The 25,100-nt window shown below is 49.0% G+C and overlaps 2 long non-coding RNA genes across 2 annotated transcripts in view; one reads left to right on the top strand and one right to left on the bottom strand.

Annotated features, from left to right (window-relative positions):
• Positions 1-22,134, bottom strand: part of LOC148137989 (uncharacterized) — a 58,319-nt gene extending 36,185 nt beyond the window's left edge. Inside the window, exons 1-3 of the long non-coding RNA XR_015754135.1 lie at positions 22,049-22,134; positions 20,947-21,035; positions 4,048-4,191 (exon numbers count right to left, since the gene is read on the bottom strand). This is a non-coding gene — a long non-coding RNA (uncharacterized LOC148137989). The remainder of the gene's footprint in view (positions 1-4,047; positions 4,192-20,946; positions 21,036-22,048) is intronic.
• Positions 22,135-22,809: 675 nt separating this feature from the next.
• The window catches only part of LOC148137979 (uncharacterized), a 658,828-nt gene continuing 656,537 nt past the window's right edge, over positions 22,810-25,100 (top strand). Inside the window, exon 1 of the long non-coding RNA XR_015754090.1 lies at positions 22,810-22,887. This is a non-coding gene — a long non-coding RNA (uncharacterized LOC148137979). The remainder of the gene's footprint in view (positions 22,888-25,100) is intronic.

Raw genomic sequence — 25,100 nt, 5'->3', positions numbered from 1 at the left:
AGAAACACAGCTGAGGGAGGGGCAGGACTGGCAGTTCATTGTTTCAAGGTAGAGATGCTACAGGAAGGGGAGGCAAGAGAAGATGTGTGGTGGTTGGTTTTGATTGCATGAATCATCACAGCAATACTTAGAGAGGATATTCCTGTGGGATCACCCAGTGAAGCTATGTTAGTGGAACAGAGAAATAAGAATGGGTCATCACTTTGATACGATCGGACTGCTGACCCCAAATAATCTGTGACAGACTGAGGAACAAATATATCGGGACATCTTACATATCAACCATAATAATAGGGCTGTTATGGTTGGGGTTTTTGAACTTTCCATCTTAGACTGGGACAGCCAGTGTTCAGCGTTTGCAAGGGAGGAATTTGGTAATTGTGTTCCAGAAAACTGCCAATCAATATGTAAATGGCCTGAAAAGAGAAAGGGGCAAAACCTAACCTCTACTTGGGAATCAAGGTAGGGAAAGGGACTGAGATGTGAGTGGGAAAGCATTTTGCCAAAGTGACCACAATTGTAGTAGTTTGAAAACAGCTTTGGAAAAACACAGGCCTGGACCACAAGTGCAAGTTATAAAATGGGGCCTGAACAATCTTGATCGTATTAGCCAGGAACTTTCAAAATGGGATTGGGGAAGGGAATTATTTACGGGGAAAGGGAAGTTTGGCAAGTGAGAATATTTTAAAAGTGAGATAAACTGATCAATCAGTGCCAGCATTTTCCTGTTTTTGTGCAGCTCAATGCTGACAACATTAGGAAACACTGGCTGTCTATTGAGTGTCTGGTCAAGGAAAAGGGGCACATGTCAGGTATAGCCAGCTGGATCAAGGGAATCCCTGAGGATCACAGGGGCTGTAGGAATACACTGAGTAGAAAACAGGAATGGAGAAAGGCTAAATGAAATAGCCTCAGCAGAGAAGGAAAGGGGAATCCAAAAGTGATTGTATCAGTATATTAAGAGTGCACAAGTAACTCAGGACAAATAGTGTCCATTAAAGATCAATGAGGCCATCGATCTGTGGAACTGCAGGATATTTGCTAAGATCCAAAACATTTTTTTCACTCCAGAACTTACTGTGGAGAAAGACTGGGGAACTCAGGGAACAAGAGTAATACATTAGACCACAATTGGAGTTCTCTGCAATTCCAGTCTCTCTGCTACAGAAAGGATGTTGTGAAACTTGAAAGGGCTCAGAAAAGATTAACAAGATATTGCCCGGGTTGTTGGTGAATAAGCTGGGGTAACTGTCACTGGAGAATCGGAGACTGAGGGATGTCCTTACAGAGGTTTATATGAACATGAGCGGTATGGATAGGGTAAGCATTCAAGGCCTTTTCCCAGAAGTTGGGCAGTCCAAAACTAGAGGGCATAGGTTTAAGGTTAGAGGTGAATGGTTTACAGAGGGACTGAAGGGACAGCTTCTTTACACACATGGTGATGTGTGTATGGAATGAGCTGAGAGAGAAAGTAATGGAGACTGATACAATTACAACATTTAAAAGGTATCTGGATGGGCATCTGAATAGTAAGGGTGTAGACGTATATGGGACAAATGCGGGAAAAGGGAATGGATTTAATTAGATCTTCTGATAAGCCTGGACGAGTTGGGGACCGAAGGGTCTGTTTCTATGCTGTATATCTCTATGACTTGAAAAGAGTGCATATTATAGAAGAGGTGGTGCTGGAGGTTTTAAAACTCAAAGCTATGGCAAGTCCCAGAACCTGATTAAGTGTATCACAGGACACTGTGGGATGTCAGGGAAGAAATTGTGGAGCCCCTAGCAAAGGTATGTGTACTACTGACAGCCATGTGTGATGGGCTGGCAGGCTGGAGGGTGGCATCATGGACAGTGAAGGATGTTTTCTAAGGTTACAAAGGGATCTTGATGAAGGGAGTGAATGGGCTGAAAAACTAGAAATGGTCTTCAATCTGAATAAATACGAAGTTATGCATTTTGTAAAACAAACAAGGGTAGAGCTTATACAATTAATGTTAAGGCTTCGGTTAGTATTTTAGATCATCGGGACCTCCGGGTTCAGGTACATAATTCTTGAAGCTTGCATCACAGGAGGGATAAGACAGTGCTTCGCATGCCTGACTATTGCTCAGTCCATTGAGTGGAGGATTTGGGACGTCATGTTGAGATTGCACAGACATTTGTGAGGCCTGTTCTGCAAAACTCTGTCCAGTTCTAGTCGCCCAGTTAACCGGAAGGATATTATTAAGCTGCAGGGCATTCAGAAGAAATTTACCAGGATATTGCTGGGTATGGAAGGCTTGAGTTCTGAAAAATGGTTGGATAGGCGGAGTCTTTTTTCACTGGAGCCTGAAGGTTGAGACATGATGCTATGAAGGTTTATGAAAAAAAAATGACGTATATAGATCAATTTAATGGTAGTTGCCTTTTCCTCAGGATGGGGGAGTCTCAAGAGGAGGGGCCACATTTTTAAGGTTAGAGGAGAGAGATGTTCAAAAAAAAAGACATGGGGCAATTTGCTACACAGAGGGTGGGTTGAGTGTAGAATGAACTTCCTGAGAAAGGGGTTGATGTGGGTACAATTACAACATTTAAAAGATATTCGGATAAACAGGTGAATGGGGAAGGGGTTGGAGTGATATGGGCCAGCAACAGGCAGCTGGGAAGAGTTTAGTTTTAGATTATGGTGGGTATCAGCTGAAGGGTCAGTTTCCATGCTGTATGGCTTTATGACAAGAATATGGTTTTATTCCATTATTGAAGAAAGGATCAGGGCTGGGTCCACTGATGTGCATCATCTACATAAATAGTTTGGTTGAAAATAGAGGAGTGATTGTGCGAAAGTTTGTTGATGATCAAATGAATGGTGTCGTGGGCAGTAAATACCATTATCAAAGGGGATCTTGACCAACTGGGCCAGTGGACCAAGGAATGAAAGATGGAGTTTAATTCAGCTGTTGGATTTTGTTAAGACAAACCATGGAGGACTAACACAGTTAATGGAAGGGCTCTGGCCAGTGTTGTCGAACAGAGAGAGAGAGAGAGAGAGAGAGAGACCAGGGGTGCAAGTTACATTGTTCCTCGGAAGTGGCATACCTGATGGACAGGGTGGGGAAAATGGAATTTGGCACATTTGCCGACATTGGCCAGCACTTTGTTACATACATTCGACATATTTGTAACATTGTCCTAAATATTTCCCTTGGGCAGAGGAGGCCACGGGGTGACCCTAAGAATGATGAATAACCAAGGGTAGGTGAGTCCAAAACTAGAGGGTATAAACGGGAGGTGAGAGAGCAAGGATTTAAAGAGGGAGCTGAGGGGGAACAATATCCACAGAGGATGGTGCATAGACGGAACAAACTGCCTCAGGCACATGGGAGAAACAAGAACAATTACAGCATGGAAAAGACATTTGGGCCGGTACATTGAGAGGAGAAGGTTTGAAGAGATAAGGGCCAAATGCAGGGAAATGAGACTCGTTCAGTTTAGGTAACATGGGCAGCATTGAGGAGTTTGACAAGAGGTTCTGTTTCCGTGCTGTATCACTCTGTATCCAGTTAAAGAGGATTAGTGTACCAAAATAAGGCATGTTGTAGACACTGAAGCAAGTTACAGCGATAGGGATGGTAGTCTGGAATGCAGGACTATTGGGAATGGAGCAGGTTACAGGGACAACTACTGTTATAGGAGTTAAAAATGACTGAAGACACTGGTGCACAAGCCATGCCATAGATACAGTGTTGCAGAGTAGTGAGTCTTAGTACAGTGTTGGAGGGAGAACACAGAACAGAAAGATCCCAGGCAGCATTCCCAACCTCTCGTCGGAAGCCTGCTTTAACCTCTGTTGTCCTGATGCTCACTAAGACAGCGCATCCCTGGATTGATAACTCTGAACTCCCGATGCTGTCTTAGTGCAACATAAGTTAAAGTAGACGTGGTGACTGAGCATGACATGTGTCTATACTGTGCTCCCCATCCAGCACTGTATCTATGTCATGTCTTGTTAGCGATGTTTGGAGACATCACATTGCTCTCTGCTCTCTGTACTGTGAGTGATCTTACCTCACTGCAGGATTTATTGAAGACTCCACATCTCCCTGCCCTTTGTCTCTCTGGCTGACCAACCATCTTCAATGAGGTGTTGGACGAGACCCCAGAAATTGGGATGTCTATTGAGTCAGGAACTTCCTGAGTACCTACAGGAGACTGAGAGATAGACAGAATGGGAAATTAGACTGATGCAGTGAGTGTTACACAAGAAGAATGGAAATGAGCCCCACAGAGATCTGGAAAATCCCAAACTCCATCCCTGGCCTGTGCTGTTGCGTCTCTCTGGAGTGGAGAATTCTGTTAGCTCAGAATCTGGAGTAGCTGCAAGAGTGAGAGACGCTGACAGAGGCAGCAATTAGACCCACACAGTGAGGGATACCACATGGAGAGAGACTGAGTGATATCACCAGCGTGCTGGAAGACTTCAGGATCACACAATCATGTTGGAAGAATGGGTTTAGCTTCATGTATCAGTGCTCAGGGATGAGCAACCAGTGAGCAGGTGAAGTGATGGCCTAGTAACATTTGTGCAAAACCTCAGCTAATGTTCAGGGGAGGCAGGTTTGAATCCCATTATAAGATATGGTGGAATTTAAAATCAATAATTCTAAAAATAGCAATTAACAATCCATAAACAAATATGAAACCATTGCTGATGTACAAAAATCACAATCCCTTAGATTAGATTCCATACAGTGTGGAAACAGGCCTTTCGACCCAACCAGTCCACGCCATCCCTCCAAAGAGTAACCCACTCAGACCATCTCCCTCGACCTAATACACCTAACATTATGGGCAATTTAGCATGGCCAATTCGCCTGACCTGCGCGTCTTTGGACTGTGGGAGGAAACCGGAGCATCCAGAGGCAATTCACGCAGACACGGGGACAATGTGCAAACTCCACACAGTCGCCCGCGGCTGGAATCAAACCTGGGACCCTGGTGCTGTGAGGCAGGAGTGCTAATCACTGAGCCACCGTGCCGCCCACTTGTCCTTTCCACAAGGAGATCTGATCACCACGTGGTCCGCAGGACATACCCACAGCAAAGTGTTTGCCTCTCAATTGCCCTCTGAAATGGCCAAGCAAGCTACTCAGCTCATGGGCAGCTAGGGCTGGGCAATAAAGGCTGGTCAGCCAGAGACACCCACATCCCCGACCTGATTTAAAAGAAAATCCAATAAGATGGTCCCACTGCAACCGTGCTGGGACCAGTGTCCTGGCCAATCATGTCAGTAGGTTTATGGACAGGGCTTTAAACTTACAGAGAGGATGTAGGGGCAGGGTCCAGGTGAAAGGAGCTTTCCAAATCCAAAGAGAAAAGGTGAAGCATCGGAACAGTATGGGGATGTGACTGAAGGCAATCAGAAAGGAACAGGATGGGACAGCGATTAACTAAAACTGTACATCAGTGAAGGGGTTTGTGACAGGAAATTGTGGGAAAGAGTAAATTATGTTTTATTTTGAATGGACGAAGTCTTATCAATAAGGCAGATGGATTTGTGACACTGAGATAAAAGAGGTTTAGACACCAGACAGATATGGTTACAGGGTGAACAAAAGGTGGACATAAATATTCAATGGATCACAACCTTGCGGAAACTCAGGCAAAATGGGTAACACTAAGAAAGGCATCACAGAGATAGCATATGGCCTCAGATCATGAAGTAGAGTCAGTCTGAATGTAAATTCTGGCTACTACTTGCCAAGGACACAAGCAGCAGAACAGTTTTAGCCACTGAACAGCATTCCGTTGCTCATCACTGCATTACACAGGAACTCATTGGAATTTTTTAACAAAGGCATTGTGATAATTTTGGAAAACTTCAATATTTGTATAATCTGGGACAATCACACGGACAACATTGATATTGGAAGAGGAGTTTGGTTATTTTTTTTTCAGTGTTTCTTTGAAAAACACATTGTGCAACTGTTAAGGGATGTAACTATTGCAGAGGGACCGAGTAATGAAACTTAGTGAATGAGTAATGTCACCTGCAGAGATCCTTCGGGAAATTGTGATAAAGTGCAGTTTCAAGAAATATAAAGTTTCAAAGTGAATCACAGAAAGGACAAGCTACAACTAGAAACAAAAATAGCCAATTACATGAGTTTGAGAGAACTGACCAAGGTAAACAGGCTAAACAGTCTGAAATATGTGCCTGTAAATGAACAGTGGAAAACATTTGAAGGGACAATGCAAAATACTTAACAAAAGGACATTCAATTGAAACTGTAAAAACCTCAGCAAGAAATTCCCACTGGTCCCTCACTCAGGACAAAAGGAATCATACTAGATTATGAGGCTGAGAAGATCACCAAAGAATACTTAAAATCCTGAAGTGAGTGTTTTTTAGGAGTAAATGTTAATTGATTGGAATGGGTCTGCTCGCAGGAGGAGGGCTGTGGGAAGAGGAGCCACGGTCAGGGTTCATTGACATAATAGGAACAGGGAGAGGTGAAGGTGCTGGAGGTTGTGAGAGTGTTACAGAGAGTGGTCAGGGTGTTACAAAGCCAGGACGGATTGCTGCAGCTGGATGGGTTTGCAGAGGTAGGGAGGGACATAGGTATTTTTATATATTCATTCATGGGATGTGGGTGTCACTGCCTGGAACAACATTCTTTGACCCCACTGCTAATTACTCAGAGGGCAGCTCAGAGTCAGCCATGTTGCTGTGGGTCTGGAGTCACATGTCGGCCAGACCAGGTTAGAATATTTGATGTCCTTCCCTAAAGGAAGTTTGTGAACGAGATGAGTTCTTCCTACTGCTCAACAATGTTTTTATGGTGGCCCCACCAATGTCTTTTACAGCCACAACATGACATCCCAACTCTTACTCTTAATGCTCTTCCCAATGAAGGTAACCACCCCAAACACCTGCTTCACCAGCCTGTCTAACTGTGACACCACATTCAAAGAACTGTGTACCTGGGTCACTGGGTCACTGACTGACAACACTACCCAGGGCCCGAACATTAACTGTACAAGTCCCACTCTGGTTTGTTTCACCAAAATGGAACACTTCACATTTATCTAATTAAACTCCATCTGCTATTCTTCAGCCCACTACCTCAGCAGGACTGTTCATCCTGTTGTATCATAGATAACCTTCTTCACTGTCCACTTTACTACCAATTTCAGTGTCACCCAAAACAATTACTTACCAGGAAACCAATATTCCCATCCAAACCATTTATCCAAATGACAAGCACCAGTGGACCTACTACACCGCTGTTCACATGCCTCCAGTCAGAAAAAACATGTCTCCCACCACTCTCTGTCTACAACCATCAAGCAAATTTTGAATCCAGTTCACTAGCTCCTCCTGAATGCCATATCCTTTTACACTGATCTGAGCTTATTACCCAGTTTACCAGACAGAACATAGAACACAGAACAGTTCAGCCCAAGACCCTTCGACCATGATACTTTGCCAACCTTTTATCCGACTGTAAGATCAAACTAACTTACATTCCCTTCATTTTACGATTATCCATGTGTCTGTCCAAGAGTCTAATTAAATGTCCCAGATGTGTCTAATTTTACTACCACCATTGACAGTCCATCCAACCACCTACCATTCTCTATCCTCTGATCCATCTTCCAATCACATTAAAATTACACCCCCTTGTAATAGCCATTTATTCCGTAGGAGGAAAAGTCTCTGACTATTCACTCACTCTGTGCCTCTCATCATCTTGTTCACCTCCCCAAAGTCACCCCACCCCCTTCTTCACTCCAATGAAAAAAGCCTTAGCTCCCTTAACCTTTCTTCGTAAGAATTGCCCTCCATTCCAGGCAGCATCTTGGTAAATCTCCTGTGTACGCTCTCTAAAACTTGCACATCCTTCCTGTAAACAGGGGACCAGAACTGAACACAATATTCCAAGTGTGGTCTCACCAGGACGCTATAAAGATGCGGTAAAACCTCACGGCTCTTACAGTCAATCCCCTTCTAAGGGGAGCCAACACAACATATGCCTTTTTAACAAACCTACCAATGTGCGTGGCGATTTTGAGGGATCTATGGACACGGACCCCATCATCACTGTTCCTCCACACTGCCAAGTATTCTGTCTTTCACCCTGTATTCTGTATTCAAATTCGACCTTCCAGAATGAATCACTTCACACTTTTCCAGATTGGACTCCATCTGCCACTTCCAGCCCAGCTCTGCGTCCTGTCAATGTCCCATTGCAACCTACAACAGCCCTCCACATTCCCCACCACTCCACCAACCTTCATGTGATTGGCAAACTTACTAACCCACTCTCCAACATCCACATCCAAGTCATTTACAAAAATCACAAAGAGCAGGGTCCCAGAGCCGATTGTTACAGAACACCACTGGTCACTGAGCTCCAGGCTCAATACTGTCCATCTGCTGCCACCCTCTGTCTTCTCTGGGCCATCCAATCCTGTATCCAGACAGACAGATTTCCCTCTATCCCAATTTTCCTTCTTTTCTGAATGAGCCAACAACATATTCTGCCATATCCTCAAAGAATTCAATAAGGTTTGTGAGGCATGACCTGCCCCACACAAACCCATGCTGACTGTCTCTAATGTAACTATGGTTTTCCAGGTCGTCATAAATCCTGTCTTTAGGGTCCTCGCAAATAATCTGCACACCACAGACATTCGATTAAATCTGTAATTCCCAGAATTCTACCTCCATAACATGGCTCGGACTTTACAAATCTTCCCTCCTCTGCCATGTTCCCCAGAAGGACACTGGAGGGTGGTGGGGGTTACAGAGACAGGGATGATATCAGGACTGGAGGATGTTGCAGACATTAGGAGGGTTGCAGTGCCAAAAGGAGGCTTCAGTAATTGTGAGGTTTCATGGTGATGAAGGCATTTGAGGAGGGAGGGAGGGAGGGAGAATTGTAGGGAAATGAGAGGTTTCACAGTTTAGGTGCTTTGTTAGGGCTGCAAGAGGTTACTGAGTTGGGGAGGGTGTAAGCACTGGTGGATATTACATAAACATGTGGTTTTGGTTGCAAGGCAGGAAGAGGATGCAGGAAGCTGGATAGTATGGAGTCTGAACGAGGTTACACAAATGGGAAGAGTTGTCAGGAGTGTAGACAGCAATGGTCTGATCTGGAGCAGAGGACTCAGATTGGGAGGGATGTGGGGACTGCAGGTGGTTTCACAGGGAGGGAGGACCATCGACCCACAGGAGGCTACAGAAATGTGGAGAGCTGTAGGGCTGACGGGCTCATGGAGATGGGAATGTTGGGAGGGAAGGAGAAGTTTACAGGGATAAGGATGTTTGTAGGCCAGGGCTGGATCACAGACAGGGAGTGTTTTAGGGAGCTGAGCAGATTACAGAGATAAAGATGTTTGTATCAACTGGAAGAACAAACAGAGGTATGCAGGGTAGTCGTGACTGAAGATGTTTATAGACATAGGAAGGTTTAGCTTCTGGTGGTGATGGAGACTGTGGAATCTGGATTTCTTTTCAGAGACTGGGATAACAATTTTGGTCAGAAACAGTTTCACAGATAAGGGAGCATAGCACAAACAGGAGGAAGTTGTAGGGGAGGGTGACGTTTAAACAGATAGTGGTGTAAGAGCTGGACAAGGTTATGAAGGTGGGTAGATGGTGGAGACACAGGAGGAGCTTACATTGACATGGGGATGATAGTGACAGGAGGGTGTTAAACAGATAGTGGGTTTTGTAGGGACTGGATTGGGAGAGGCACAGGCATGGAGTGAGTTCGACAGATCAGGATTACTGCAGAGACCTGAGAGGATTACACTGATAGGGATGGTGGTCGGGTCTCCACAGAGTGTTGGTGTTTAAGGATTGGATGAGATTTGGTAGATAGGGAGGGATGTAAGAGCTGCAGGAACTTATGGTGAGTTGAAGAGTTGGAGCAATTTGCAGAGGTAGGTTTCTCAGACAGGAGTAGGTTATAGATAGTGAGGGTTGTGTGGTCTGAGTAAGTCAAAAAAGAGGAGAGTTTTGCGCCTGGAAGAGGTTACACTGACAGGGAGAGTTGAAGAGACTGAAGCAAAAATGCATGGAGAAGGTTACACAGATAGGGAGGTGATTAAGGACTGAAGGTGAATACACAGACATGGAGGGTTGTATTGTTAGACGGAGCTGAGAGGGATAGGGACCGGTGTAGGGATTTACACAGATAGAGAAGGTTGTGTTTTTGGAGAAGGTTCCACTGATACAGACAGTGTTAGGGAGTGTTTAGTGGATGACAGAGGATCTCAGAGAGAATGTATTATGGGGAGTGGAGGAGATTACAGACACAGAGATGGCTGTCGGTTTGAAAAGCGCTTCTGCAGATCCTCAGTGCTGTAAGGCTGGGGGGAGATTAGAACAGTGAGTGTTGCCAAGACTTAATTACTTCACTGAAATAAGCAGGTCTCAGCACGTAACTGTCAAAGGGAAGTTGAGACAGTCGAGATGAGATTTCAGAAATACAAATGTTTATGGGAGTTTCAAGAGGGAACAATGATTGGGAGTGTTGTACCAAATGGTAATAGTTATAGGGAGGGTTCTAAAAGCAGGAAGAGGCGACAGACATATCGATCTTTGTAAGGACTGGAGAAGGTTACATCGCCAAGGAGGGTTTTAGAGTCTGGAGGAGATTACAGTGTTAAGGAGAATATTGGGGATCCGGCCAGGTGTAAGAGACGGAGATGGTGGACAGGGCTGGACAATCGTGTGGAACCAGGCCATTCTGCCCAACCAGTCCATTCCAAAACTCTGAAGAGCATCCTACCCAGACCCACCCCTCTACCTGTACATTAAACCCTGCATTTCTAGTGGTGAACTTACTTAAACCACACACAGAAAGGGAGCGACATGCAAACACACACAGTGAGGGGAATACCCGCAGACACACAGCGAGGCAAGGACATGCACACACACAGTGAGGGGGATACACGCAGGCACACAGCGAGGGAAGGACATGCACGCACACACAGTGAGAGGGATACACGCAGACACACAGCGAGGGAGGGACATGCACGCGCACACACAGTGAGGGGGATACATGCAGACACACAGCGAGGGAAGGACATGCACACACACACACAGTGAGGGGGATACACGCAGACACACAGCGAGGGAAGGACATGCACATACACACACAGTGAGGGGAATACACGCAGGCACACAGTGAGGGGAATACACGCAGGCACACAGCGAGGGAGGGACATGCACACACACACACAGCGAGGGGGATACATGCAGACACACAGCGAGGGAGGGACACACACGCAAATCGAGGGAGGGACACACACAGCGATGAAGGAACATACACACAGTGAGGGGGGACACGCACTCACGCAGCGAGGGAGGGACACGCACACACAGCGAGGAAGGGACACACACACAGCGAGGGAGGGACACACACACAGCGAGGGAGGGACACACAACTCACTCAGCGAGGGAGGGACACACACACACGCAGCGAGGGAGGGACACGCACACACAGCGAGGGAGGGACACACACACACAGCGAGGGAGGGACACACACACACAGCGAGGGAGGGACACACACACACAGCGAGGGAGGGACACACACACAGCGAGGGAGGGAACACAACTCACTCAGCGAGGGAGGGACACACACTCACTCAGCGAGGGAGGGACACACACTCACTCAGCGAGGGAGGGACACACACTCACTCAGCGAGGGAGGGACACGCACACACAGCGAGGGAGGGACACGCACACACAGCGAGGGAGGGACACGCACACAGCGAGGGAGGGACACACACTCAGCGAGGGAGGGACACGCACACACGCAGCGAGGGAGGGACACGCACACACGCAGCGAGGGAGGGACACGCACACACGCAGCGAGGGAGGGACACGCACACACGCAGCGAGGGAGGGACACGCACACACGCAGCGAGGGAGGGACACGCACACACGCAGCGAGGGAGGGACACGCACACACGCAGCGAGGGAGGGACACGCACACACGCAGCGAGGGAGGGACACGCACACACACAGCGAGGGAGGGACACACACTCACTCAGCGAGGGAGGGACACACACTCACTCAGCGAGGGAGGGACACACACTCACTCAGCGAGGGAGGGACACACACTCACTCAGCGAGGGAGGGACACACACTCACTCAGCGAGGGAGGGACACACACTCACTCAGCGAGGGAGGGACACACACTCACTCAGCGAGGGAGGGACACACACTCACTCAGCGAGGGAGGGACACACACTCACTCAGCGAGGGAGGGACATGGACACACACATCGAAGGGGGGACATGCATCCACACAGGCACACACAGGCACAGCGAGGGAAGGACATGCATACATAGTGAGGGGAGGACATGCACACACAGAGCGAGGGAGGGACACGCACACAGCGACGGAGACACACACACACACACAAAGCGAGCGTGGGACACGCGCACACACAGCGACGGAGGGACACGCGCGCGCGCGCACACACACACACAGTGAGGGAAGGACATGCTAAGACACGCAGTGAGGGAGGGGACATGCTCATACACAGCGTGGGAGGGACACGAACACACACAGCGAGGATGGGACACACAGCAAAGGAGGGACAAGTACACACACCGCGAGGGGGAGGGCATGTCCACACAAATTGAGAGGGGGCACACACACACACACACTCACACACAGCAAGGAGGTAACTCACACATACAAGCGAGGGAAGAACACGCACACACAGGCAGAGAGGGTGTGACCACACACACACACACACACAGCGAGGGAGGGACACACACACACACAGCAAGGGTGGGACCACATACACACACACACAGAGCGAAGGAGACACACACACACACAGCGAGGGAGGGACACGCACACACAGTGGAGGAACGATATGCGCATGAGGAAACACACAAACACAGACACATACAATGAGAGAGGGACACGCACTCACACAGCTAGGGGGAGACATGCACACACGCGCACATACAGTGAGGGAGGGCCACGCACACACACAGAAAGCGAGGGTGGGACCACACACACACAGTGAGGGAGGGACACACACGCACACACAGAGCGAGGGAGGGCCACACACACAGAGACAGCGAGGGACCGACACGTGCATGAGGAAGGAGACACACACACAGCGAGGGAGGGAGGGACACACACACACAGCGAGGGAGGGAGGGACACACACAGCGAGGGACGGAGGGACACACACACACAGCGAGGGAGGGAGGGACACACACACAAACACACACACAGTGAAGGAGGGACACACGCACATCGCAAGGGAGGGACACGCACACAGCGAGGGAGGGACACACACACACACACACACAGCGAGGGAGGGACATGTACACACAGCGGGAGAGCGACACGCGCATGAGGAAGCACACAAACACAGACACACACAGTGAGAGAGGGATACGCGCACACACAGCCAGGGAGGGACATGCACACACAGCGAGGGAGGGTCACACACAAACACACACACAGAGCAAGAGAGGGATACGCGCACACACAGCGAGGGGGGAAACACATCCTCACACAAGGAGGGAGGGCCAAGCACACACACACACCAAGAGGGACACACACACACACACACATCCATACACACAGAGCAAGGGGGGAAACTCACACATACACAGCGAGGGAGTGACACGCACATTCACAGCGAGGGAAAGACACACACAGACACACACAAAGCGAGGGAGGGAGGGACACACGCACACACACACACGAAGAGAGGGACACACACACACAGTGAGAGAGGGACACACACACACACAGCGCAAGGGAGGGACATGCACACACACAGCAATGGGGACGCGCGAGCGCGCACACACACACACACACAGACACAGCAAGGGAGGGACACGCACATAGAGACGCACACACACAGCGAGGAAGGGACACACACACAGCGAGGGAGAGACACGCAGCGAAGGGACACACACACAGACACAGGGAGGGAAGAACATGCACACACAGTGAAGGAAGGACATGCGCGCGCACATACACAGAGAGCGAGGGAGGGACACACAGACACACACACACACACACACGAAGAGAGGGACACACACACATATACATACACACACACACACAGCGAAGGAGGAACACGCTCATACACAGCGAGGGAGGGGCACACATGCAAAAACGAGGGAGGGACACGCACGCACACCGCGAGTGGGGGACACGCACACACACAGACAGCGAGGAAGGGACCACATACACACACACACACACACACACACACACACAGCGAAGGAGGGACACGCACGCACACCGTGAGTGGGGGACACGCACATACACAGACAGCGAGGAAGGGACCACATACACACACACACAGAGCAAGGGAGACACACACACACACATACACACAGCAAGGGAGGGACACACACACAGCGAAGGAGGGACATGCTCACACACAGCGAGGGAAGGGCACGCACGCACACCGCGAGTGGGGGACACGCACACACAGCAAGGGAGATACACGCACACACACAGCAAGGGAGGGACACGCACAAACACAGCGAGGGAGGGACATGCTCATACACAGCGAGGGAGGGATACACACACAGTGAGGGGGACACGCACAACTGCAAGAGTGAAAGACATGCACACACACAGCGAGGGAGGGACACACACACACACAGCGAGGGACGCACACACACACAGCGAGGGAGTGGCGCACACACACACAGCGAGGGAGGGGCGCACACACACACAGCGAGGGAGGGACACACACAGCGAGGGAGGGACACACACACACAGTGAGGGAGGGACGCACACACACACAGCGAGGGAGGAACACACACACACACACGCACACAGCGAGGGAGGGACACGCATGCAAAAACGAGGGAGGGGCACGCACACAGCGAGTGGGGGACATGCACGCACAGCAAGGGAGATACGCGCACACACACAGCGAGGGAGGGGCGCACACACACACAGCGAGGGAGGGGCGCACACACACACAGCGAGGGAGGGACACACACAGCGAGGGAGGGACACACACACACAGCGAGGGAGGGGCGCACACACACACAGCGAGGGAGGGGCGCACACACACACAGCGAGGGAGGAACACACACACACACACGCACACAGCGAGGGAGGGACACGCATGCAAAAACGAGGGAGGGGCACGCACACCGCGAGTGGGGGACATGCACGCACAGCAAGGGAGATACGCGCACACACACAGCGAGAGAGGGATATGCTCATGCACAGCGAGGGAGGGACACACTCACAGAGCAAGATTGACGCGCACACAGTGAGAGAGGGACACACACACACTCACACAGCGAGGGAGGGACACACAGACACACAGTGAGTGAGTGATACGCATATACACACATACAGAGCGAAGGGAGGACACTCTCACACACAGCAAGAGGGGCATACACACACACAACGAGGTTGAGACACGCAGACATTGCAAGTGGTGGGACATGTGCTCAGAAAGCGAGAGGGGACACACAAACACACACAGCGAGGGGACGCACACACACAAAGTGAGGGAGGGGGACACACAGACATACGCACACACCATCACACACAGTGAGGAAGGGAAACGTACACACAGTGAGGGAGGGACATGCTCACACAGTGAGGAGAGTTACACACACACACACACACAAACACAGAAAAAGGGAGGGACACGTGCACACACAGTGATGTGTCTCCTCGGACGTGTAATCGTCCAGCTCTCACTCCAGTCTGCTCCCTCACAGGGTCACCGTCTTTGTGACTCCCAGGTACAACTAGGCCTCGATCCTCAGTGCTGATTTATATTCTCCCAGGTGTGAGTCAGCCTCAAGCTCCTGCTCCAAGTTGCTCCCTCGCACGGTCAGTCCCTCTGTGACTCGGTGCTGATTTCGAACCTCCTGCTCTGCTTTTTATCCAAATCCAAGTCCCAGTCGGCCTTGACCCTCGCTGCTGATGTATAATCTCCCGCTCTGTGCTGCTCTCGCTCAGGGTCTCTCCCCTTGTGACTCCCAGGTAATGGTCGGCATCAAGCCTCAGCTGAGATTTATAACATCCCATTCCGCACTGCTCTCTTACAGGATCGCCGCTGTGCCTGGGGGAAAGAGGAGGATTAGACAGAGCAGAGGGTGTTACAGTGATTGAGGGAGCTGTAGAGGATGGAACAGGTTATCTGGGGAGTTAGGCAGACCTGCAGCAACTAAAGAACGTTACTGGAAGATACAGCAAGAGTTGCAGACACTGAAGAAGGCAAAGGAAATAGAGAGATGGTGGCTTGTTCATGACGGAGCTTTGTAGACTCTAAAGGGCTTCAAAGTTTGGGAGAAGATTTGTAGCACGGGTGCTCGTTGTTGTGGTTCTGTTCGCCGAGTTGGGAATTTGTGTTGCAGACGTTTCGACCCCTGTCTAGGTGACATCCTCAGTGCTTGGGAGCCTCCTGTGAAGCGCTTCTGTGATGTTTCCTCCGGCAACCATAGTGATTTGTATCTGCCGCTTCCGGTTGTCAGTCCCAGCTGTCCGCTGCAGTGGCCAGTATATTAGGTCCAGGTCGATGTGCTTATCGATTGAAACTGTGGATGAGTGCCATGCCTCCAGGGATTCCCTGGCTGTTCTCGGTTTAGCTTTTCCTATAATAGTTGTGTTGTCCCAGTCGAACTCATGTTGCTTGTCATCTACGTGTGTGGCTTCTAAGGATAGCTGGTCGTGTCGTTTCGTGGCTAGTTGGTGTTCATGGATGCGGATCGGTAGCTGTCTTCCTGTATGTCCTATGTAGTGTTTTGTGCAGTCCTTGCATGGGATTTTGTACACTACATTGGTTTTGCTCATGCTGGGTATCATTCTGGTGAGTTCTTGTCTGAGAATGGCTATTGGTTTGTTTGCTGTTATGAGTCCTAGTGGTCGCAGTAGTCTGGCTGTCAGTTCCGAAATGTTCTTGATGTATGGCAGTGTGGCTAGTCCTTTGGGTCGTGGCATGTCTTCATTCCGATGTCTTTCCCTGAGGCATCTGTGGATGAAATTGCAAAGAGTTTCACCCCACCCCGCAGCTCACCAATACGATAAACAACACACTGAGGAACCAACAAAAAAAAACGGACAGATAACCAGGTTTGACCTACAGAGAATGAAACCTGAAAGCAACAACACCCTCAGATTCTATGAACTACCTAAAGTGCACAAACCAGACATCCCACTCAGACCCATAGAATCACTACCAGGGACACCATCAGACAAACTGTTAAAGAACTACAGCAGAAACTGAAACACCTAATCTGCGGATCCAGATACTCTATACAGTCAACACAGGAATTCTTGGACATCATCAGAAATACACACATAGATAAGGAAGAAACTATGGTCTCATTCGATGTAACGGCACTCTTCACCTCTATCGACAAATCCCTAACCAGAGAAACAATAGCCAACCTGCTGGACATACAGAACAGACAACAAGATGGGGAACCTATCAACAAAGACTGCATACTTAAACTACTGGACCTGTGCCTCACAACACTCGTCACATTCAACAACAAAATATATGAACACATCAACGGCACCCTCATGGGCTCACCCATCTCTGGACTCATAGCAGAAGCGGTAATGCAAAGGTTAAAACAAACAGTCTTACCGCAAATTCAACCCAAACTCTGGGTCAGATATGTGGATGACACCTTTGTAATCATTAAAAACACGGAAATAGAGAACACACACCGGATCATCAACGCCACACTCACAGGAATCCGATTCACGAGAGAGGAAGAAAAGGACAACCAACTCCCATTCCTAGACGTGACGGTACAGAGAACACCGATCGGAGAATTCACCACAAAGTTATACAGGAAAGCCACACACACAGACCAAGTCCTGAACTACGAAAGCAACCACCCCAACACACACAAACGAAGTTGCATCAAGACACTATTAAAAAGGGCCACAACACACTGCAGTACACCAGAATTGCAAAAAGAGAAAGAAGAACACCTATACAATGTATTCGCCAAAAACGGATACCCCTGCAATTTCATTAGGGATTGTCTGTATGGATTTGCTAGATGACTGTCCTCTGATATTGATGAGGGCAGTGCAGATGATGTGGTTTATATGGAGTTCATTAAGGTCTTTGACAAGGTTCCACAGGGAAGGCTGGTCCAAAAGGGAAGATCCCATGGGATCCAAGGTAAGTTGGCAAATTGGCTCCACAATTGGTGGAGGGTTGGTTTTGTGATTGAATGCCTTTGCCCAGAGGGTGTACCACAGGGATCTGTGCAGGAGCCATTGCTGGTCATTATGGACATTAATCACTCGGATGTGAAAGATAGAACGTAACATTAGTAGGTTTGCAGATGACATGAAAGGTGAGGATGTTCTCCACAGTGAGGGGGATGGTCCCAGGCTACAGTCTGATATTGATCACATGATAAACTGAGCAGAGTAATGTCAGACAGAGTTTACTTCTGATCACTGTGAGGTAATGCACTGCGGGAAGTCTAATAAACGAATGATATACATCATGAATGGTAGGTCCTCCTGGAGTACTGAGGAACACAGGGAACTTGGTGGGCAAGTCCCTGGATGTCTGAAGGTGTCAGCACAGGTAGACAGGGTGGGGAATACACCTGAACTGGGAGCAGGAGGGGGACTACATCCTGGTGGGGAACGTTGCTGGAGCTGCTCGAGAGGATTTAAACTCATCTGGCAGGGCTGTGTGACCCCAAAGAGTCGTAAGCCCAGAAAGAAAGTTGTGGCTGGTACAAATGTTCAAGAGAGGAATATAAGTAGGCAAGGCAGGCAAGAACAAAGCATACAATGAGGGAAAACTGGTGGTTTAAACTGCAGTTATTATGAAAGGCTTCAGTATAAAGAAAGGCTGAATAGGTTGGTATTTTTCACTGAAACCTGAATGTTGACAGATGAATAGAGTTAATGGGAGTTGTCTTTTCCCATGGACAGGGGAGTTTCAAGACAAGGCATTACATTTTTAAGTTTAGAGGAGAGACATATATTTAAAAAAGACATGAGAGGCACATTGTTACACATAGGGTGGGTTGTGTGTGGAATGAACTTCCCAAGGAAGGGGTGAACATGGGGACAATTGCAATGTTTAAAAGACATTTTGATTAGTACAGGAATAGGAAAGGTTTGAAGGGATATGATCCAGGAACAGGCAGGTGGGATGAGATCCATTTTAGAATATGGTTAGCGTTAACCGAACAGTGTGGTATGACTCTCTGACTATGATTATAATGTTGTGTCATTAATTAAGAAAGGCTGCAAGAGAAAGCCAGGGAACTACAGACTGATGAGCGAGACATCAGGGTGGGTCAGTTGTTGGAGATCATTCTGAGAGGGAAGCCTTACATGCATTTGGAAAGATAAAGCCTGATTACGCTCAGCCAGCATGGCTTTGTGCATGGGAAAACATGTCTCACAAACTTGACTGGAGTTTGCTCAAGATGTGACCAAAAGGATAGACGAAGGCAGAGCAACAGACGTTGTTTCTGGCTTCCGCAAATACTTGTTCAGGGTGTAGCATGATACATTGGTTAGTAGGGGTCGATAACAAAGGATCAGGGAGAACCTGCCAACTGGATACAAAATAGAATGACAGTGGGAGACAGAGGGTGGTGGGAGAGGGTTGTTGTTCAGACTGGGGCCTCTGACCAGCGGTGTGCTGTAAGGATTGGTGCTGGGACCCTGTTGTGCACCATTTACATAAATAATCTGAATAAAAAGATAGCAGTCCCTGTTAGTATGTTTGTGGATACCAAGATTAGTGGAAGAGTGGGCAGGGAATATAGTTATCGAAGGGGATGTTAATCAACTGGGCCAGTGGGCCAAGTTATGAAAGATGGAATTTAATTCAGGTGTTGGATTTAGTTCAGACTAACCAGGGAGGACGAACACAGTTAATGGTTGGGCCCTGGGCAGTGTTGTAGAAAAGGGAGAGACCAAGGGCTGCAGTTACATTGTTCCTTGGACTGGCATCACAGGGCGACAGGGTGTTGAAAGCGGCAATTGGCACACTTGTCTTCATTGGTCAGAGCATTGAGTACACGAGTTGGAGATATTGGTAACATTGTCGTCTATATTTCTCCAGGGCAGAGGAGGTCACGGGATGACCTTGTAAAGGTTTATGAAACCATGTAGGGCCGAAGTAAGGTGAATTGCCAAGGTTAGGTGAGTCCATAGCAGGAGGCATAAACGTGAGGTGAGAGAGCAAGGATTTAAAGAGGGAGCTGAGGGGCAACATTATCCACAGAGGATGATGCATAGATGGAATGGACTGGCACTGGAAATGGTAAAAACAAGTACAATTACAACATGGAAAAGACACTTGGGCAGGTACATGGAGAGGAGAAGATTTGAAGGGATATAGGCCAAACACAGGCAAACGCAAGTCATTCCATTTAGGAAACCTCAGCCGAAGAGTCATGCCGCACAGAAACAGACCCCATGTCTCCAGTTGTTGGAGGAGGAGACTATCGAGACAAGGCATGTTGTGGAGACTGAAGCAAGTTACAGCGATACGGATGGTCATCTGGACTGGAGGTTTCAAATCTGTGAAATAATTGGTGAGAGGGGAGGAGATGACAGAGACAGGAACTGTTATAGGAGTTAGAATGATTGAAGACACTGGTCCTCAATACAAGCCATAGATACAGTGTTGGAGAGGGAATAGGGAACAGAAAGATCCCAGGCAGCATTACCACCCTCGGCAGAGTGGGAGGCCTGCTTTCCCCTCAGTTGTTCTGATGCTCCCGAAGAAAGCACAGGCCTGGACTGATAACTTGGAACTCCCGATGCTGTCTCATTACAACACAACTTGCAGCAGGCTTGGTATTTGAGCCTGAGCTGTGTCTGTACTGTGCTCCCCCTCCAGCACTTTCTCTATGTTATGTCTTGTTAGCTGATGTTTGGATCCCCCTTATTACTTTCTGCTCTGTGCACTAGAATGATCTTACCTGGCAGCAGGATTTATTGAAGACTCCTGACCTCCCTGACTTTGTCTTTCTGGCTGACCAACCATCGTCCCAACCAGCAGTTGGCAAGTCTATTGAGTCAGGAACTCCATGAGTACATGTAGAAGACACAGAAATAGGCAGAATGGGAAATTAGACTGATGCTTGAGGGTTACACATATAGAATAGCACTGAGCCCATGGAGATCTGGAAAATCCCAGTCTACATTCCTGACCTGTGCTGCCTCATCTCTCTGGAGTGGAGAATTCTGTTGGCTCATGATCTGGAGTAGCTTCAAGAGTGAGAGACGCTGACAGAGGCAGCAATTAGACCCACACAGTGAGGGATACCACATGGAGAGGTACTGAGTCACATCACCAGAGTGCCAGGTCAAACAATTGTGCAGGAAGAAAGGGTTTTGATTCATGTTGCACTGGGATATACAAACTATGAGCAGGCGAAGTGATGGCCTAGTGGCATTATTGTGTGACAATTTATCCAGAAACTCAGCAAGTGTTCTCTGGACACAGGTCCAAATCCCACCATTACAAATGATTGAATGTGAAGTAAATGCTTCAAAAAAGATGTAATTAAAAACCTGTAAGTGAGTATTAAACAATTGCTGATGTTAAGAAAAATCCATCGAGTGCATTCCTGTCTTTAGTGAAGTAACCTAAGATGGGACTGGGATATCACAGGTATTACAGAAACACAACTGAGGGAGGGACAGGACAGGCAGCTCAATGTCCCAGGGGACAGATGCTGCAGGAAGGACAGAAGGGGAGCTGAGAGAGGGGGAGAGCTGCTGGTTCTGACTGGGTGAAACATCCCAGCAGGACTGAGAGAGGATATTCCTGCGGGACCGCCCAGTGACGCTGTGTCCGTGGGATTAATCAGTAACAATGGGTCTTCCCTTTCCTCTGATTGTTCTACAGACCCCGAGAGCCCCGCCCTCCTGCACCTTGACCTTCTCAAGATGGCGGCCCTGAGGCCCGCGTTCCCTCTTCCCTCAAACAAATGGCGGCCGTGACTCTGGGCCCCTTCCCTGATCAGAGACCGCCGCCTCCTTACCCGGGCCTGGAGGGTCTTTTTCGGGTTTTTATACCTTTATCCGGGATTTGTGAAATCTCTCCGCTCCTTTCTCCCAGCGAGGCTCCCACACATCGGCTCTGAGCGCCGCTCTCTGAAGCCGATCGCAGCCGCTGCCAGAGAAAGCAGCTCCACGTCTCTCTCTCTGTGCCCTAATCAATGTGACACTGCGCATGCTCCACATGGAAACCAAACTGCGCGTGCGTCTGAGAGTATCGGTGAGTTTATAGAGAATATTCATACTGCACAGTATCATGGGTGAAATATTCGTCATTAACAATTGCTCTGTCGAGTTACAGTCATTGAGATGATTAGTATGTATATAGATTGTTTGGTCTAACATAACTATACGAGCCAGGTATGTAAATTACCAATCGTGCTGGGAGTTTGAAAATAAGTTTCTTACTCGAGTAAGAATTACTCTCAGTTCGTCCCCCTACACTATTGCAAAATCACCCATGTGTTTATCTAAAGATTGTTTAAATCTCCCTAATGTACGTTATCAGATTTACATCTCAACTATTTCTTAAAAATCTCACATTGATTCATGGGAGAGGCTTAATGCTCCACTATGTACTGAGGATGATCAATCCTGCAAAATAGTTTGCTTTCTGACCAATCCTGAAGGGTTCACTCCCCGAGAATGCTTTGGCCCCGCTCCTCACTCACTCTGGTTGGCGGACCGGCCGCTGCTCGGTCCTCCTGTTCCGCCCCTTCCTTCCAATTGCAGAGTTGATTCAGACGTGACTCAGCAGGCTGAGGGACACGGGAAGTTAGAGTCGATGCCTTGTGATGTGGTGAAAATATCCCGAATCTTGGATCGAGAGGCCTGAGTTTATTTCACAGCTTGTTCAGGTGTGTATAATAACAACTTTATTAAGAAAAAAGAAGGGAAGGCAGGAACAGAGTAAAAACAATAGAACATGCAAACAATGTGGTGGGGCTCTCAATGCTCTGGTAATTTTAGTCTTTACCATGTGTTTCAGGGCCCCAGTGCATCTCAGTACAGACTGTGCCACTCCTCCTTCTGCACAGCCAGATACCACGATTGTGGGGCAAAGTGATGTGGTGGGGTACAGATTCTGGATTAGTGGTGCTGGAAGAGCACAGCAGTTCAGGCAGCGTCCGAGGAGCAGTAAAATTGACGTTTCAGGCAAAAGCCCTTCATCAGGAATAAAGGCAGAGAGCCTGAAGCGTGGAGAGAGAAGCTAGAGAAGGGTGGGGGTGGGCAGAAAGTAGCATAGAGTACAATGGGTGAGTGGGGGAGGGGATTAAGGTGATAGGTCGGGGTGGGTGGAGTGGTTAGGTGCAAAAGAAGATAGGCAGGTAGGACAAGTCACGGGGACAGTGCTGAGCTCGAAGTTTGGAACTGGGGTGAGGTGGGGGAAGGGAAAATGAGGAAACTGTTGAAGTCCACATTGATGCCCTGGGGTTGAAGTTTTGCGAGGTGGAAGTTGAGGCGTTCTTCCTCCAGGCGTCTGGTGGTGCGGGACCGGTGGTGAAGGTGGCCCAGGACCTCCATGTCCTCAGCAGAGTGGGAGGGAGAGTTGTAATGTTGGGCCACAGGGCGGTGGGGTTGATTGGTGCGGGTGTCCCGGAGATGTTCCCTAAAGCACTCTGCTAGGAGGCGTCCAGTCTCCCCAATGTAGAGGAGATCACATCGGGAGCAACGGATATAATAAATGATATTAGTGGATGTGCAGGTAAAACTTTGGATGTGGAAGGCTCCTTTAGGCCCTTGGATAGAGGTGAGGGAGGAGGTGTGGGCACAGGTTTTGCAATTCCTGCGGTGGCAGGGGAAGGTGCTAGGTTGGGAGGGTGGGTTGTAGGGAGCGTGGACCTGACCAGGTAGTCGCGGAGGGAATGGTTTTTGCAGACGGCGGAAAGGGGTGGGGAGGGAAATATATCCTTGATGGTGGGGTCTTTTTGGAGGTGGTGGAAATGTCGGCGGATGATTTGGATATTTTGGTGGGGTGGAAGGTGAGCACCAGGGGCGTTCTGTCCTTGTTACGGTTGGAGGGGTGGGGTCTGAGGGCAGAGGTGCGGGATGTGGACGAGATATGTTGGAGGGCATCTTTAACCACGTGGGAAGGGAAATTGCGATCTCTAAAGAAGGAGGCCACCTGGTGTGTTCTGTGGTGGAACTGATCCTCCTGGGAGCAGATACGGCGGAGGCGGAGGAATTGGGAATACGGGATGGCATTTTTGCAAGAGGTAGGGTGGAAAGAGGTGTAATCCAGGTAGCTGTGGGAGTCGGTAGGTTTGTAAAAAATGTCAGTGTCAAGTCGGTCGTCATTAATGGAGATGGAGAGGTCCAGGAAGGGAAGGGAGGTGTCAGATGGTCCAGGTAAATTTAAGGTCAGGGTGGAATGTGTTGGTGACGTTCATGAATTGCTCAACCTCCTCGCGGGAGCATGAGGTGGCGCCGATGCAGTCATCAATGTAGCGGAGGAAGAGGTGGGGAGTGGTGCTGGTGTAATTACGGAAGATCGACTGATCTACGTAGACAACAAAGAGACAGGCATAGCTGGGGCCCATACGTGTTCCCATGGCTACCCCTTTGGTCTGGAGGAAGTGGGAATATTCGACGGAGAAATTGTTAAGGGTGAGGACCACATCGGCCAAACGAATGAGAGTGTCGGTGGAAGGGTACTGTTGGGGATGTCGGGAGAGGAGAAAACGGAGGGCTTGGAGGCCCTGGTCATGGCGGATGGAGGTGTAGAGGGATTGGATATCCATGGTGAAGATGAGGCATTGGGAGCCGGGGAAACAGAAGTATTGGAGGAGGTGGAGGGCGTGGGTGGTATCTCGAACGTATGTGGGGAGTTCCTGGACTAGGGAGAATAGGGCAGTGTTGAGGTAGGTAGAGATGAGTTCAGTGGGGCAGGAGCATGCTGAGACAATGGGTCAGCGAGGGTGGTCAGGCTTGTGGATCTTGGGAAGGAGTTAGAACCGGGCAGTGCGGGGTTCCCGGACTGAGGTTGGAAGCTGTGGGTGGGAGATCTGCTGAGGTTATGAGGTTCTGTATGGTTTGGGAGATGATGGTTTGGTTAGGGGGTGGGGTCATG

This window comes from Chiloscyllium plagiosum, unplaced genomic scaffold, assembly GCF_037043375.1.
Source record: "Chiloscyllium plagiosum isolate Xiang-an unplaced genomic scaffold, Cpla_swu_hap1 HiC_scaffold_42, whole genome shotgun sequence".
NCBI lineage: Eukaryota > Metazoa > Chordata > Chondrichthyes > Orectolobiformes > Hemiscylliidae > Chiloscyllium > Chiloscyllium plagiosum.
The sequence above is the reverse complement of the archived record's forward strand: the minus strand, read 5'-3'. Positions and strand labels throughout refer to the sequence as shown.